Raw genomic sequence first — 14,473 nt, 5'->3', positions numbered from 1 at the left:
GCATATATGTGTGTGTGTGTGTGTGTGTGTGTGTGTAACACACACACATATTTCTTTCCTTCTATCTTGTGGGTTCAAGGATCAAATTTAGTCTTGGCAGCAAGAACCTTTACTCACTGAGCCATTCTGTCTACCCTAATTCCCTCCTTTTGTTCTGCTTTGAGACAGGTCTCACTGTGCATACCTGGCCAGACAGGGACTTTCCATATAGATCAGGCCAGCCTCAATTCAGAGAAATCCACCCACCCCTGCCTCCAGAGTGCTGGGATTAAAGGCGCATGCTACCATACCTGCCCCAATGGCTGCTTTTGAGTAGATATGTATTTATCGCGCAGGGCATTCTGGGTGAGACGGGGTAGAGATTGACTAGGGGCAGTTAGAGGCTACAATGGTCTAAGGAGAGGCTAGACCACGAACCCTCAGATTTGCCTTTACTGCGTGTGGCACAGGTGAACACGTCAAGTGTGCTTAGGGTCGCTCACGATCGTGAGAATTTACTTTTGGTAGAGCAATGGCCCTAAGCCACCTCCCGGGCTTGGCAGGAGCGTGATTCCATCAAAAGTTCCAGGCTCTTTCCTCTAGCACAGGAACACCTTGTATTCAGATCTGCAGGCAATACACTTGGCAATCTCTCATTATTGCACCTTCAGGGTCAGAGGTTGGAAAACTTGGAGGGAGAAGGCAGGCTGCAGGGAGGAGGAGATAGTCCCGGTGTGGCCATCTTAATGAAGGCCCACGAGTCAGGCTAGGGGGACTATGCCTGCAGTCCTAGCCAATGGAAATGCCGAGGTTAGAGACAGACTTAAGCCTAGAAGTTCCAGCCAGCCTAGACAAGAGGAAGACACCTAAAAAAAAAAAAAGGAGAGAAAAAAAAGAAAGGTCCAGGAAATGCCAGTACGTCAGAGTTCAGTGCGTGGGTTGTGTGGACCGGCCCGTGTCTCTTCAAAACTATCACTTGTGTGTGCTTGGCGGTAGGTGGGTGTACCTGTGTGTACACATGTGTGGCCACAGGTCAACCCTGGGTGCTTTCCTCAGCCCTCCACTTCTAGAGTTAAGATCTTTTTTGTTTGTTTGTTTTTTGTGAGACAGGGTTTCTCTGTAGCTTTGGAGCCTGTCCTGGAACTCACTTTATAGACCAGGCTGACCTCGAACTCACAGAGATCCTCCTGCCTCTGCCTCCCGAGTGCTGGGATTAAAGGTGTGCGCCATCACCACCCGGCTAGAGTTAAGGTCTTTTCATCATCCTGGAGCACACTGATTTGGTGAGGATGACTAACCAACAAGTCCCAGTGATCTTTCTGCCTCTGCCTCCCCAGTATTGGGATTCAAGGCATGAGCCATGAATTCTAGGTGTCTTAGGATTTTATTTCTTTGAAGAGATATCATGACCACAGCAACTCTTATAAAGGAAAACATTATTTTAAATAATTTATTTTTATTTTATGTACAAGTGTTTTTTGCCTGCATGTATGTCTGTGTGAAGGTGTCAGATCTTGGAATTACAGAGAGTTGTGAGCTGCCATATGGGTACTGGGAATTGAATCAGGGTCCTCTGGAAGAGTAGCCAGTGCTCCCAACTGCTGAGCCATCTCTCCAGCCCCATAAAAGAAAACATTTAATTGAGGCTGGCTTACAGTTTCAGAGGTTTAGTCCATCATTGCAGGAAACATGGCAGTATGCAGGAAGACATGGTGCTGGAGAAGGAGCTGAGAGTTCTGCATCTTGATCCACAGGCAGCAGAAGGAGTCTGAGTCCACACTGGGCATAATCTGAGCATATAAAACCTCAAAGCCTGCCCCCTTACCCCAGTGACACACTTCCTCCAACAAGGCCACACCTCCTAACAATGCCACTCCCTGTGGGCCAAGCATTCAAACACATGAGTCATTGGGGGCCATTCCCATTCAAACCACCACCACACTAGGCGTTAAAACACACTACCCCTTGAGATTCGTATGCTGAAGCCTGGTATCTTTGGAGACATCTATAGGGCCAAATAGATTATGACCAATGGACTCCTAGGGAAAGACTCTAGCTGGCGGCTGCTGCTCTGAGATCAGAAAGATGCCAGACTTCTCTGTTCCGGGTGAGGACACAGCCAGAAGGCCGCTGGCTACAGCCAGGAAGATGGCCTTCCACCAGGGGCTCCATCAACTCGAACTGACCACGGCCTTCCAGGACCTGGAACTGTGAGAAAATGATTTCCATTCTCTAACTCACAGCCTGTGGTTTTTGTTATGACAACCAAGTAGACTAAGACAGGAAGGTACAAAATCTCTATTTTTACCAACATTTTTGTCTGTTTCTTGAGACAAACTCATGCTATAGTCCAGACTGTTCTGGAGCTTGCTATGTAGCCCAGATTGCCCTTGAACTTATAAGAATCAATGTTCCTCAGACTCCTGAGTGCTGGAAATATTGGTGAGAGCCGCCATGTGCATGCTGGGAATTGAACCCTAGTTCTTTGGAGGAGCACCCAGGCTCTTTTTGTTTGCTTGTTTTGGTTTTGGTTTTAAAACACAGGGTTTCTCTGTGTAGCATTAGTTGTCCAGGAACTCACTCTCTGTAGATCAGGCTGGCTTTGAACCGAGAGATCCTCCTGCCTCTGTCTCCCTAGTGCTGGGATTAAAAGCAGCACCATCACGCCTTGCATCCAGGGCTCTTAACCTCTGAGCCATCTCTCCAGCTCCCACCTGGTAGATTTCTTGCCTCAAAAGAAGAATGAGGTTCAGGTGCAGACCTTTATCAGCCAACAGTAGCACTGGGTGATTTGATGTTCCCACCTCACAATGAGGATTTGAGTCTTAGGAGCTCTCTGAGCATGCATGTGCAACTCAGCCTCACCGCTGGGTGGCGCTAATACAGCAAAAATCAGGAAGGCAGCCGGCTGAGAGAGGGCAACAAATGCTTTTTCATGGTCCGTTTTTTTGGTAAGAATAAATCGAGTGAATCTTAACTTTTTTGTTTGTTTGTTTGAGACAGGGTCTTTCTACGTAGCTCATGCACTACCGCCCCCAGCTGAATCTTAATTTCTATCCAAAAGGGCAAGCCCTTTGTGTGTCGGCGAGACAAACTGCTCACGTGAGGAATTCCCTGCTTGTGGAGCCGTGTTGGTGCTCAGAGAGTTCTGGCATTTGTCTCATTTCAGATTTTGAATTTTCCGGCTGGGGACACAACACTTATGTGCCTTTTCCGACAGCCCCTATAACAAATGGACACAAAGCAGGCACTTAGTCACTTTTCACTTTGGGATGAGGTCTAGGTAAGGGGGACTCTGCAGGTGGTCATGGTAGGTAGGGGAGCGAACCTTGAAGAATGGAGAAAACTCAGTTCAGATCGACTGTCAACCCGGATCAAGACTTCAGGGGTCTGATCCCAGGCGATTCATTCCCAACAAACTTAAATACAGTATGATATGGAAAAAAAGTTTCGGGTGTAATATAGTCCCTGGTGAACAAGGAAGTATAATTACATGGAAGCCCCACTCAGGCTACGTGTCATTTCTTCCAAGAAGACGGGTTCTAGAGCTAGGCTACTTATACTAGCTTAAGGACCTAAGGAAGGGTCTGGCCCAGTCTCAATCATATCGAAAGCGTAGAGGTCATTTGAACCGTTAGCCACTTGGGTCCTGGTTGTAGGACCTGTAGGTTGATACGGCGTGGCCCAGCAGATAATACACATCACCAGGCTGTCAATCATCTCCAATTCTAGCTTTCTGGATGGGAGAGCAGGTTTTTTATCTTTCCTATTGAAAAGACAATCCCAGTGCTTAGCCTTCCTGGTTTCTCTGGAGATCTGTGGGCACACGGACCTTCGTGCTCTGCTCCCAACATCTAGGTATGTTGTCCAGTCAGTTCTTGAACTCGTAGGCTCAAAGACATCAGACGCCCTGAATAGCTAGGATAACAGGCATGCACCACTGTGCCCTGTGGGTGCTTCAGAACAACAGATACCCATTCTCTCACAGCTCTGGGATCTGGAGGTCAGAGATGAGCTTGACGGGTTGACAGGATTCGTTCCTTCTAGGAGGATCTGAGGCCTGAAGCTCTGTTCTGCCTGTTGCTAGCTCAGGTCCACCCACTGTCCCTGAATTCCTTGGTTTGCAGGAGCATCTCTTCATTTCCAACATCATGGTGTGCGGTACGTGCCCCTCCTCCCCTTGTGGGCCACCAGTCACACTCCGGTGTGACCTTACCTTCACTAATGAGACCTACAATGACCCTATCTTCAATACGACCATGTTCTGAGGTATTGTGGGTTAGATTTTTCTTTTTGTTTCATTTTTAACTTTTTCTTTTTAGAATGGTCTTATGTAGCCCAGGCTGGTTTGAATCAACTAGGTAGCTGTCTTAGGGTTTTATTGCTGTGGAGAGAGACCATGACTATGGCAACTCTTATAATGAAAAACATTTTTTCTTCATCTATTTATTTTACATCCTGGCTGCAACCTCCCCCCATCCACTTCTTCATGTCCCTCCCCCATATCCCATGCTCCCCTCCCCCATTCGCTCCTCTTCCGTCTCCATCCAGGAAAGGGCAGGTCTTCCAAGAGTATCAATAAAACATGGCATATCAAGTTGCAGTAAGACTAAGCACCTCATGTATTAAGGCTCGGCAAGGCAACCGAGTATGAGGAGTAGGGTCCCAAAAGCCAGTAAAAGAGTCGGAGACAGCCCCTGTCCCACTGTCAGGAGTCCCACAAAGAGGACACAAGCTATACAACTGTCACATATATGCAGAGTGCCTATGTCAGTCATAGCCTATGCAGGCTCCCTGGTTGTCTGTTCAGGCTCTGTGAGCCTGTGAGCCCAGGGAAACTGGCCTGGTCTCCTGGGATCAGATTGGTGCCTTGCCCAGTTGTCATCAGAAAGGTGCCATCCAGCCACTGATGGAGGCAGATGCAGAGACCTATAGCCAAACATTAAGCAGAGAGTTTGGAATTCTGCAGAGGAGGAGAAAGGAGTGTAGAAGTCAGGGGGGTCCAGGGAAGGCTCACACAATCAAAGGAAAATATTTAATTAGGACTGGCTTACAGTTTCAGAGGGTTGGTCCCTTATCATCATGGCGGAAAGCCAGGCAGCATGCAGGCAGGCATGGAGCTGGAGCTGAGAGTCCTACATCTTGAACCACAGACAGCAGAAGGAAAAACTGGCTAGACTTAAGCTTCTAAGACTTCAAAGCCCACCTCCACAGTGACACTTCCTCCAACAAGGCCATACCTCTAATAGTGTCTCTGTATATGGGTCAAACATTCAAACACATGAGTCTATGAGGTCATATCTATTTAAACCACTACAGCAGCTGAGGATGATCTTGACCTTTGAATTTCCCACCTCTCCCTTCTGTGTGCTGGGACCAGGCATACACTGGCATGCCTGGATTTTGAAGATCTGGGGACCAAAACCTTGCAAGTGCAAGCACTCTGTCAGCTGAGCGACACTTCCAGCTCCAGGAATTAGAATTAACATCTCTTTTAGGTGGACACAAACCCTAAGGCCCTAGAGCGCTGCCTAAGCCCCCTTACTGGCCAAATTCAATATTCATTCTCCAGACCTCCCCACAGTTAATGCGTGTATGCTTGTTAGAGAGTGAGACGATCTCATCTTGTTTGTCTTCCCCTATTCCCAGCAAAGGGTATGTGGCGATGTCAGGCAGCCATGTAAACGTTAGCAGGCCTGGAAGACACTGGGGCGGACTCCTTCCTCATACTCAGCAGTCTGGAAAACCAAGGACTAAGACTGCAGGACTCTATTGGCTGGTCAGAGGGATGAGACCTGAGTCCTTTGGCCCTGGGAGATGTGACAACGTGAACTGTCTGGAAGGTTATTAATAGACCTAGTCTGGAAATCCCAAGTCTCATAAGGTCCCTGTCTAGCAGGAGGCTTTCTGACAAAGTCTAGCGTATATAGCAGTGAGCCCGAGGTTCTGTCTCAAGGCAGAAGGTGAGGACAGACAGCAGAAATTGTTCTCTGATCTCATTTACGTGTGCATATGCCCATGTGCCTGCACTTACAGGTGACACCACATACACAGACACACAGAGATACACAGACATGGAGATACATACAGACACACAGAGACATACACAGAGATAGACAGACATACAGAACACACACAAACATACACAGACACACAGGCACACACACAGAGACACTATTTTCTTTTTCAATACAGGGTTTCTCTGTGTAGCCCTGGCTATCCTGGAACTCACTCTGTAGACCAGGCTGGCTTCTAATTCATAGAGATCTGCCTGCCTCTTCCTCTGAAGTGATGGAATTAAAGGTGTGCACCACCACTGCCCAGCTATTCTTTTTAAGTAAATCCAAAGAGGCACCTGAACAGGACAAATTCACTCAGGAAAAATTACCTGTTCTAGAGACTTCACAAACAACATAAGCCCTGCCTAAAAAGTAGACAGGTGAGTGGCCCTTGGGGGCCATTGTTTACTCTCACGCCTTAGGAGTGTGCTCTGCTCCATTTGGCAATAAAGACATCATTCAGCAATGTGTCTTGTCTCTTTACACAGAGCTCTCAAGGATGGAGAAGCAGAGGTGACTCCAAACCAAGATCCCAGGGCAGGTGTATCCCTAAAGGAAGATGTTGTATGACCAGTTTACTGCTTACTCTGGTAGGGAAGAGACTAGTGAATCTGGTCAGTTTCAGGGACTTCCTGAATTTATTTGTTTACCTTCCTGTTTAAGGAGGGTCCTGAAGCTATTTTGAATTGCTTATTGCTTAAGGAGGTTCCTGCAGGATGGGGTGTTTCAGGGAAGTTACACAACAGGAGGTCTGTGAGGTGGTTACATTTTAGAAGCTGTGGTCATGGTGGCTAGTCTGGGCATGGTGAGTAAAAATTACTGAAAAGAACTGCACCTTCTGCTAGACTGGAGCTTTGGTGATACAGAGAGGTTGGAATGTTGCTGGTCCAGAGCCAGGTTATTTTGTGGCATCATTATGCCCTTGAACAATAACTGAGACTGCCTGCCCTGTTCTATCTGGCCTAATATCTTTGTAGCCATCCCATAAGTCACTTAGGATGCCTGAACAGACCCATCGTTTCCAGCCAGCCAAAGACCTGATTGTCCTCAGACTATCATTTTAGGCCTACAGCTGACAGGTTTTTTCTCCCTCCTTTGCTGTAGCCTGTTTTTTTTTTTAAATATTTATTTATTTATTATGCATACACTATTATGTCTGTGTGTATGTCTGCAGGCCAGAAGAGGGCACCAGACCCCATTACAGATGGTTGTGAGCCACCATGTGGTTGCTGGGAATTGAACTCAGGACCTTTGGAAGAGCAGGCAGTGCTCTTATAACCTCTGAGCCATCTCTCCAGCCCCTGCTGTAGCCTGTTTACCTGGAAGAATTTATACTTGAAAAGCGCCTTGATTTATGATTTGGTTCTGTTGCTATAAAACCTTCATCAAGAGGCTGGAGTCAAGACGGCTCAACAGTTAAAGAGTATTTACTACCCAGACAGAGGACCAGGGCACAGTTCCCAGCATGTACATGGTGGCTTACAATTTCCTAGAACTCTAATTCTAGGGGCTCTGACCCCCCCCTTCTGGCCTCTGAGGGCACCAGAAACACAAGTGGTGCACAGATACACATACAGGCAAACATGCATAAATCTTAAAAACAAACCAAAAACGAAGCAACACAACTTCGTCAAACTGTTATCATGTTGGAACATGGAATAACCTATACCTGTGTTCTAGGGCTAGGGCTGCTCGTATTTAGCCCGAGGAAAAATCATCTCTGACCCCCCCCCCCCCTTTGAGGTGAGAGTTGTAGTTTTTGCGCAGCAGCTGCGCGGCACTCAACAATGCTCACAATGACTCCGTGAGGCCGGCATTTATAGACTTTAATTCCATGTATTTTGGGCTTTGGAGAGATGAAGTTTCAATGCGGCCTCAATTAGTATTTATGTTTTTCAAAGTTCCCTGATCTGGTGAACTCAGCCCCATCCGGAGAAAACTCAGCCTGGATCAGCATACAGAAGGTGTAGGTGCAAGCGCCCGCCCTAGCGCTCTGGCCGGGGTTGAGTCTACTCAAAGCGGTTCCTCCCTAGGTTCCTGAGCGCGCAGGAGGAGCTGGCGGTAATTGGTTCGCGCGGCCGGAGCTCCGGCTTCGCCCCGCCCTAGTTCTCATTTCACTAGAAATCTATTGGCCGAACGGCCGTGCGCGCAGAGCTGGCTGTCCCTTGGGCTCCGCCCCTCGAGCTCCGCCCCTCGGGCTCAGAACTTGCACCGGGTACCGGCGGCTACTGAGGGAGCGTGACTGCTGGGCGCAGGGTTCTAGGACGCTTTGTCTCCGTAAGTGCAGCTTCAAGCGGCCCACAGGCTTCGCGCCGCGCAGAGTAACGGTGGCCAGAGGCCGAGAGTGTCGGGCTAGGGAAGAAGGGAAAGCAGGGTCCCAGGCTTGGCTGCGTCCTTTCCCCTCCCCCAAGGCACCTGGTAGCACTGAGCCGCGGCTCGGACCGTGTTCTGAGTCGTGGACTCGCCGGTCTGAGATCGCTCGGGGGAGTGGGCGGCTCGTGGTTAGCGCTCCCGGATAGCCCACTTCCGTTTCTCCAGGGAGACGCCCGTGCCCACGGGGAGAGGCAGCTGCGCATGTCGCTCCCGGAGTGTACCTCTTCGCTCCTGGCAGCGTGGGACGCCCCCGGCTCTGTTTGCTTTCTTTGCCCCAGTCCCTGCCTGCCAGGCCAGCGCGGGGCTGGAGATGAGCAGCCACTGGCAGCGGTCGTGGGGTCCCTGGGAATCCTGTCTTTGGCCACTCTGTACAGTCATGGGCAGGTACGATCCGAGGATGCTCCTGCGGGGCTACCCAAACCCGAAGACTCGGAAACCAGGCGCCGACACGTCGGGCTCACTCTCCAGCCTGCCTGCTCTTTCTCCTGGGTGGGAAAGTGGGTCAATTCTGTTCTGGTCTCCAGTGGACCTTTGGGACTGCTGGGGTGAGGCTAAGCACTGTGCCCCTCACCTCCCCACATCAACTCTTGGCCTTGGCAGGGTTCCGAAGGCTGGCTGGAGCCAGCGGTGGGGCAGCTCATACGCATGGCTCCAGAGGCTCTGGTTGCTCCGCAGAGCGGCTGCCAGGCTCTAAAGTTCCCGGTTGACCACAACAGTAACTAAATATAGGACCATCTGGTGCGGCCGGAGTGTCGCAGTGTTTTCTTTGTAGAGATCTCAGGGCTGCAGATAAGGTGGTAAAGTTCTGGCCCTTAAGGGCTAGGTCAGTACTATAGTCAAGGTTTAAGTACCCAAGCCCCCATTTGGTGATCTGGCAGAGAAATCGCACAGAGCTCATAGTAGTCCAAGCTCCATCTAAGCAGAATACCATACACACCTTCAATTTATTATGTGAAGACTTCGAGTCTTTCTTGTTTGATTACCTATTGATTGTCATGCCTTAATGTGGGAAGCCCTTAATGGCTTGCAAAAACGCTTCCCCAGAAGTGATTTATCACCAATTAGTTTTTCTAACAGCACCGTTGAGGAAGGTAATGTTTCCTTCTTAGAACTGGGGCTGCCCCACGGCATTGAACACTTTGCAGAATTCTTCTCGGGTTAGTTGTGCCCCTCAGAGAGCAACCTTCTAGGCTTTCTCTGGCACGTCTTTTTTTTTTTTTTAATATTTATTTATTATGTATACAATATTCTGTCTGCATGTATGCCTGCATGGCCAGAAGAGGGCACCAGACCTCATTACAGATGGTTGTGAGCCACCATGTGGTTGCTGGGAATTGAACTCAGGACCTTTGGAAGAGCAGGCAGTGCTCTTAACCACTGAGCCATTTCTCCAGCCCCTCTCTGGCACGTCTTTGCCTCCCTGTTGCTGGCACCCAGTGATTCCACCCATGGGGTCTTGCCTCAGGCCTTCATGCCCCCCCCCCATCCCAGGCCATAACTGTACTGTACTGGCCTGTGACTGGCTCTTTCTGCTGGCCTGTGGGAAGCTTGTTTATCAGTCATGCCAATCTGTGGCCTGGGGGGCCCATTTGTCCCCGGGGGAGCTATGCCCATGTAGATGAGAATGCCATGTTGCAGTGACAAAAGGTGGTGACGCCTCTAGTCCCTATCCTGTCTCTGTCTTTTTGTTGCCCAGTGTGGATTTAATAGATGGTGACGAGAAGATTTCAAATTTAAGCATGTGCTGGGTTTGTATTACAAACTCGGGGGAAGGGCAGATGAGCAGTGGGAAGAGTTGATTCTCTGTCCAAGCACCTTGGGCTTTGGAGTAATTGCTTTGGTGATTTTGTCCTCCTCTTCTGTTTTTTTTTTTAAATTTATTTATTTATTAAGCATACAATGTACTGCTGGCAAGGAAGGCACCAGGTCTGATTACATTACAGATGGTTGTGAGCCACCATGTGGTTGCTGGAAATTGAACTCAGGATCGCTGGAAAAGCAGCCAGTGCTCTTACCTTCTGAGCCATTTCTCCAGCCCTCTTCTGGTTTTCTTTTTCCTCCTTCCTTCCCTCCCTCCCTCCTTCCCTCTCTCCTTCTTCCCTTCCTCTCTTTCTCCCTCCCTTTCTCCCTCCCTCCCTTTCTCCCTCCCTTCCTTCATTTTTTTGAGACAGGGTCTTGCTCTGTAGCCCAGGCTGGCCTGAGACTCACAATCCTCCTACTTCAGCTTTTCTCATGTTGGAATTATTGATACGTGTCACCATGGCCAGTCTCCTTGAACGTTTCCAAGTCTCTCCCACACAGTGGCTGGGATTGGTGGTACCGAAGCAGCCCAGGCCCCTGTGGACTATAGCTCCTGTTTTCCTCTGACTCTTGCCACCACCACCACTATTATGCAAAGGGTTGACCAGATCTCTGCTTCTGAAAGTCTACAACCTAGACCTGTGGGGCTGGCCTGGGGCCCATGGTTTGTGCTGGTTCCAGAGAGATGTCTAGTGCCTTGATTGTTCAAATAATGCTGATGTGCTGATTGTGAATGAACTCAGATTGTTTATATAGATTGGGGAGGGGGCAGCCCACTGTCCTGCCGCTTGTTTGGCTTGGACAGTTATCTGCTTCTCTGTAAAAACCTGCCTGTAAAATTGCCGGTCCTGTAGCCCTTCCCTATAGGACCTGCTATGCAAGCTGGGAACTGGCCTGGAGACTTAAAATCTCATACACACACAGATACAGACAGAGTGACTGAGACACTGGTCATCCTTGATACAACAATGCCAACTTGATTGAGCTCAGGGGCAACTTATATAGGGCTCTGGCCACGCCCCTGCTCTCAGGATCTTTCAGCTGCAAACCCATCAGAACTCACGCCCTTGCCATCAGGGTCTCGTGCTCAGAGCAGCTGCAGCCTGCTTAGAGCAGAGGAAAACAAGTTGTTTACAGGAAATTCAGGGTCTACTAGCTCCCAACACTTCTCTTTTTAAAACATTGAAATGGAAAGAAAAACAAAAACCAGTTATGTGCCCCATCCCATGTTTCCCATTCCTCACCAGTACTACTGGGATTAAACTCAGGGCTAGGAGAAGGGTCTGAATTGCCCTTGAACTTGCTTAACAGTCCAGGCAGGACTTGAACTTATAATTATCCTGCTTCAGCCTACTGAGTAGCTGGGCTTACAAGACTACGCCACTAGACCCAGCAAGGACAAATATGTTTTTCTTGTCTTCCATCCCATCCTTTGTCTTTGAGCTTCCACTAGATATTAAATAAATCCGTTTGTTCCAGCCTTTGGGGCCACAGGTGCCAATAAGCGCCATTGGATCATTTTCTTACTGCTTCTTGGTAGGGCAGGAGTCCACTCCAGCCCCCTCCAGCATGTTCTCCCTCGGCTCTGGAGCCCTGGTACCCTATCTTCGCCCTTGTACAGAATGTGACCTGCCATCTCTCCATCGCACAGTCTTGCCCGTTTTGTCATCTGGATTGGTGGAGCAATTCTCTCTTGTGGCGAGAAGAAGCTTTAGGTGACGTGTGAGTGGCTACCGGGCCAGCAGTGAGCATGGCGAATGTAAGTAGCTGATGTTTTAGATTTCCTTTGGACAGCCTAGGATGTATCTGTGCTGCACCCAGAGCGTCCTTGAAATAAGGGAGTCCTTCTTCCTAGTAAGTCTGACCCACACTGTGGGGTGTCCGAGTTTCTATTCCTGGTGGTTTTCCAGGAACTTCTTCCATCAGTAGCCTGCAGCAACATCGCCACCTGGTAGCATCTGATAGAATTGCAGGCACAGTGGTTAATTGACCGCTTAGTCTCGTCTTCTGGGAAGCACAGGCCCTAGGCATCTTGGCAATTTTTCTTTCCATCTTTGTTTTTGAGTCCAGAATTGTCCCGGTGCTGTTCTTTAGCAATTTCATCTTCAAAAGAATCACAAGTCAGAACTAAATCCTGTCATTATTTTTATTCTTATGTCCTATATACCTAACATAAATATCTATGATTGTTGGTCATGAGTATTGGAGAGGCGAAAGGAGAGAATCTGCCACAGCAAGAATAGCTAGCTCCAGGCTAAGAATTAGGAGACTTGGGATCTGGTCTCTGTTTCCATCTAGCCTGCTGGCCCCCCTTCCTTGATCCTCAGTTTCCCTGTTAATGAAGAAGTTAGGATAAATGACCTCAGAGCCAGCGAAGTGGCTCAGTAGGTAAAGCACTTACTGTCACACCTGATGGCCTGGGTTTGATCCAAGAACCTACAGTGGAGAGAACATTCTTTTTTTTTTTTTTTTTTTTTTTTTTTTTTTTTTTTTTCGGTTTTTCGAGGCAGGGTTTCTCTGTGGTTTTTGGAGCCTGTCCTGGAACTAGCTCTTGTAGACCAGGCTGTTCTCGAACTCACAGAGATCCGCCTGCCTCTGCCTCTGCCTCCCAAGTGCTGGGATTAAAGGCGTCCGTCACCACCGCCCGGCTTGGAGAGAACATTCTTTTGGAAGGTGTCCTCTTCCCTCCAAATGTGTCCCACAGCACACTTGTGCCTGCATTTACACACACACACACACACACACACATACACACACACGTAAAATTAAGGCCCTTCCAGAGGTCCTGAGTTCAATTCCCAGCAACCACATGGTGGCTCAATACCATCTGTAATGAGATCTGGTGTCCTCCTCTGGTTTGCAGGCATACATGCAGACAGAACACTGTATACATAATAAATAAATAAATCTTTAAAAAAAATTAAGGGCTGGAGAGATGGCTCAGTGATTAAGAGCACTGGCTGCTCTCCCAGAGGACCCGGGCCTCAATTCCCAGCACCCACATGGAAGTTCACAGCTGTCTATAACTTCAGTTCCAGGGGATCCAACACCTTCATGCAGGCACCAATGGCAAAACACCAATGCACATAAAAAAAGACTAAATAAGAAGTAAGATTAAAAAAATAAAGACAAGTACATCCCTTCAATTTTGGCAACACTAATTTATGCCCGGGGGTTTGGAGTAAGAGGCTACATATTGAAAGTGATGGGGTCCAGTTTGTCACAGTTCTTCCTTCACTGTCACTCACTGGTCCGTGCCATGCAGGCTACTTAGGTATCTGAACTTAGGATCCTTGGTAACTTGGACTCTGTCTTGGCCATGTTGGAAGAGTCATTTGATTTGCAGCGAGACTTGAAACCTACATTGTGTGTGTGGACCGTCAACATTGGAGGTACTCTCTAAGCATCTATACTGATGAGAGTGTGAAGAAAAACGTAGGGTGGATGTGTTCACAGGCCAGTGAGGGAAGGGAGATTTTTATTTTTTTATGTTTTTTTTTTTTTTGAGACAGGGTCTCTTTATTATGTAACTTGACTATCCTGGAACTCACTGTGTAGACCAGACCAGGTAGGCCTTGAACTCCCCTATTGTGGAATATTATTTTAAGATGTGTTACATTTGTTTCTGCTCTGTAACATTTGTTTTAATGATGCAAAGATGTGTTGCATTCTTTTTTTTAATATTTTTTATGGTTTATTTAACTTTATTTTATGTGCATTGGTGTGAAGGTGTCAGATTCCTTTCAGACAGTTGTGAGCTGCCATGTGGGTGCTGGGAATTGAACCCGGGTCCCCTGGAAGAGCAATCAGTGCTCTTAACCTCTGAGCCATCTCTTCAGCCCCGACGTGTTGCATTCTTTTATGTTGCATTTGTTGAACTCTGTGAAGCTGTGTTACTTTGCCAGTCTAAAACACGTGATTGGTCTAATAAAGAGATGAACGGCCAATAGCAAGACAGGAGAAAGGATAGGCAGGACTGGCAGGCAGAGAGAATAAATAGGAGAAGAAATCTGGGAGGAAAAGATCTAGGAGGGGGTGGTGGTGGAGGGCCTGCCACACAGCCAGATGTGAAGTAAGAAGGAAAGATATACAGAAATAGAGAAGGGTAAAAGCCCACAGGCAAAAGGTAGATGGATGGGACAATTTAAAGAAAAACTGTCTAGAAACAAGCCAAGCTAAGGCTGGGGACTCATAAGTAAGAATAAGACTTCATGTGGTTTATTTGGGAGCTGGGTGGTGTGCCCCCTAAAGAGTAAAGAGCC

The 14,473-nt window shown here is 48.2% G+C and overlaps 1 protein-coding gene across 1 annotated transcript in view; it reads left to right on the top strand.

Moving 5' to 3' along the window:
* The first annotated feature begins 8,232 nt into the window (after positions 1-8,232).
* The window catches only part of Lrrc20 (leucine rich repeat containing 20), a 95,473-nt gene continuing 89,232 nt past the window's right edge, over positions 8,233-14,473 (top strand). Inside the window, exon 1 of the mRNA XM_041655235.1 lies at positions 8,233-8,315. The gene's annotated coding sequence lies outside the window, so the exon portion shown is untranslated. The remainder of the gene's footprint in view (positions 8,316-14,473) is intronic.

Source organism: Microtus oregoni, unplaced genomic scaffold (genome assembly GCF_018167655.1).
Source record: "Microtus oregoni isolate MIOR12 unplaced genomic scaffold, Mior012 000007F_ref0000211, whole genome shotgun sequence".
Taxonomy (NCBI): domain Eukaryota; kingdom Metazoa; phylum Chordata; class Mammalia; order Rodentia; family Cricetidae; genus Microtus; species Microtus oregoni.
The sequence above is the reverse complement of the archived record's forward strand: the minus strand, read 5'-3'. Positions and strand labels throughout refer to the sequence as shown.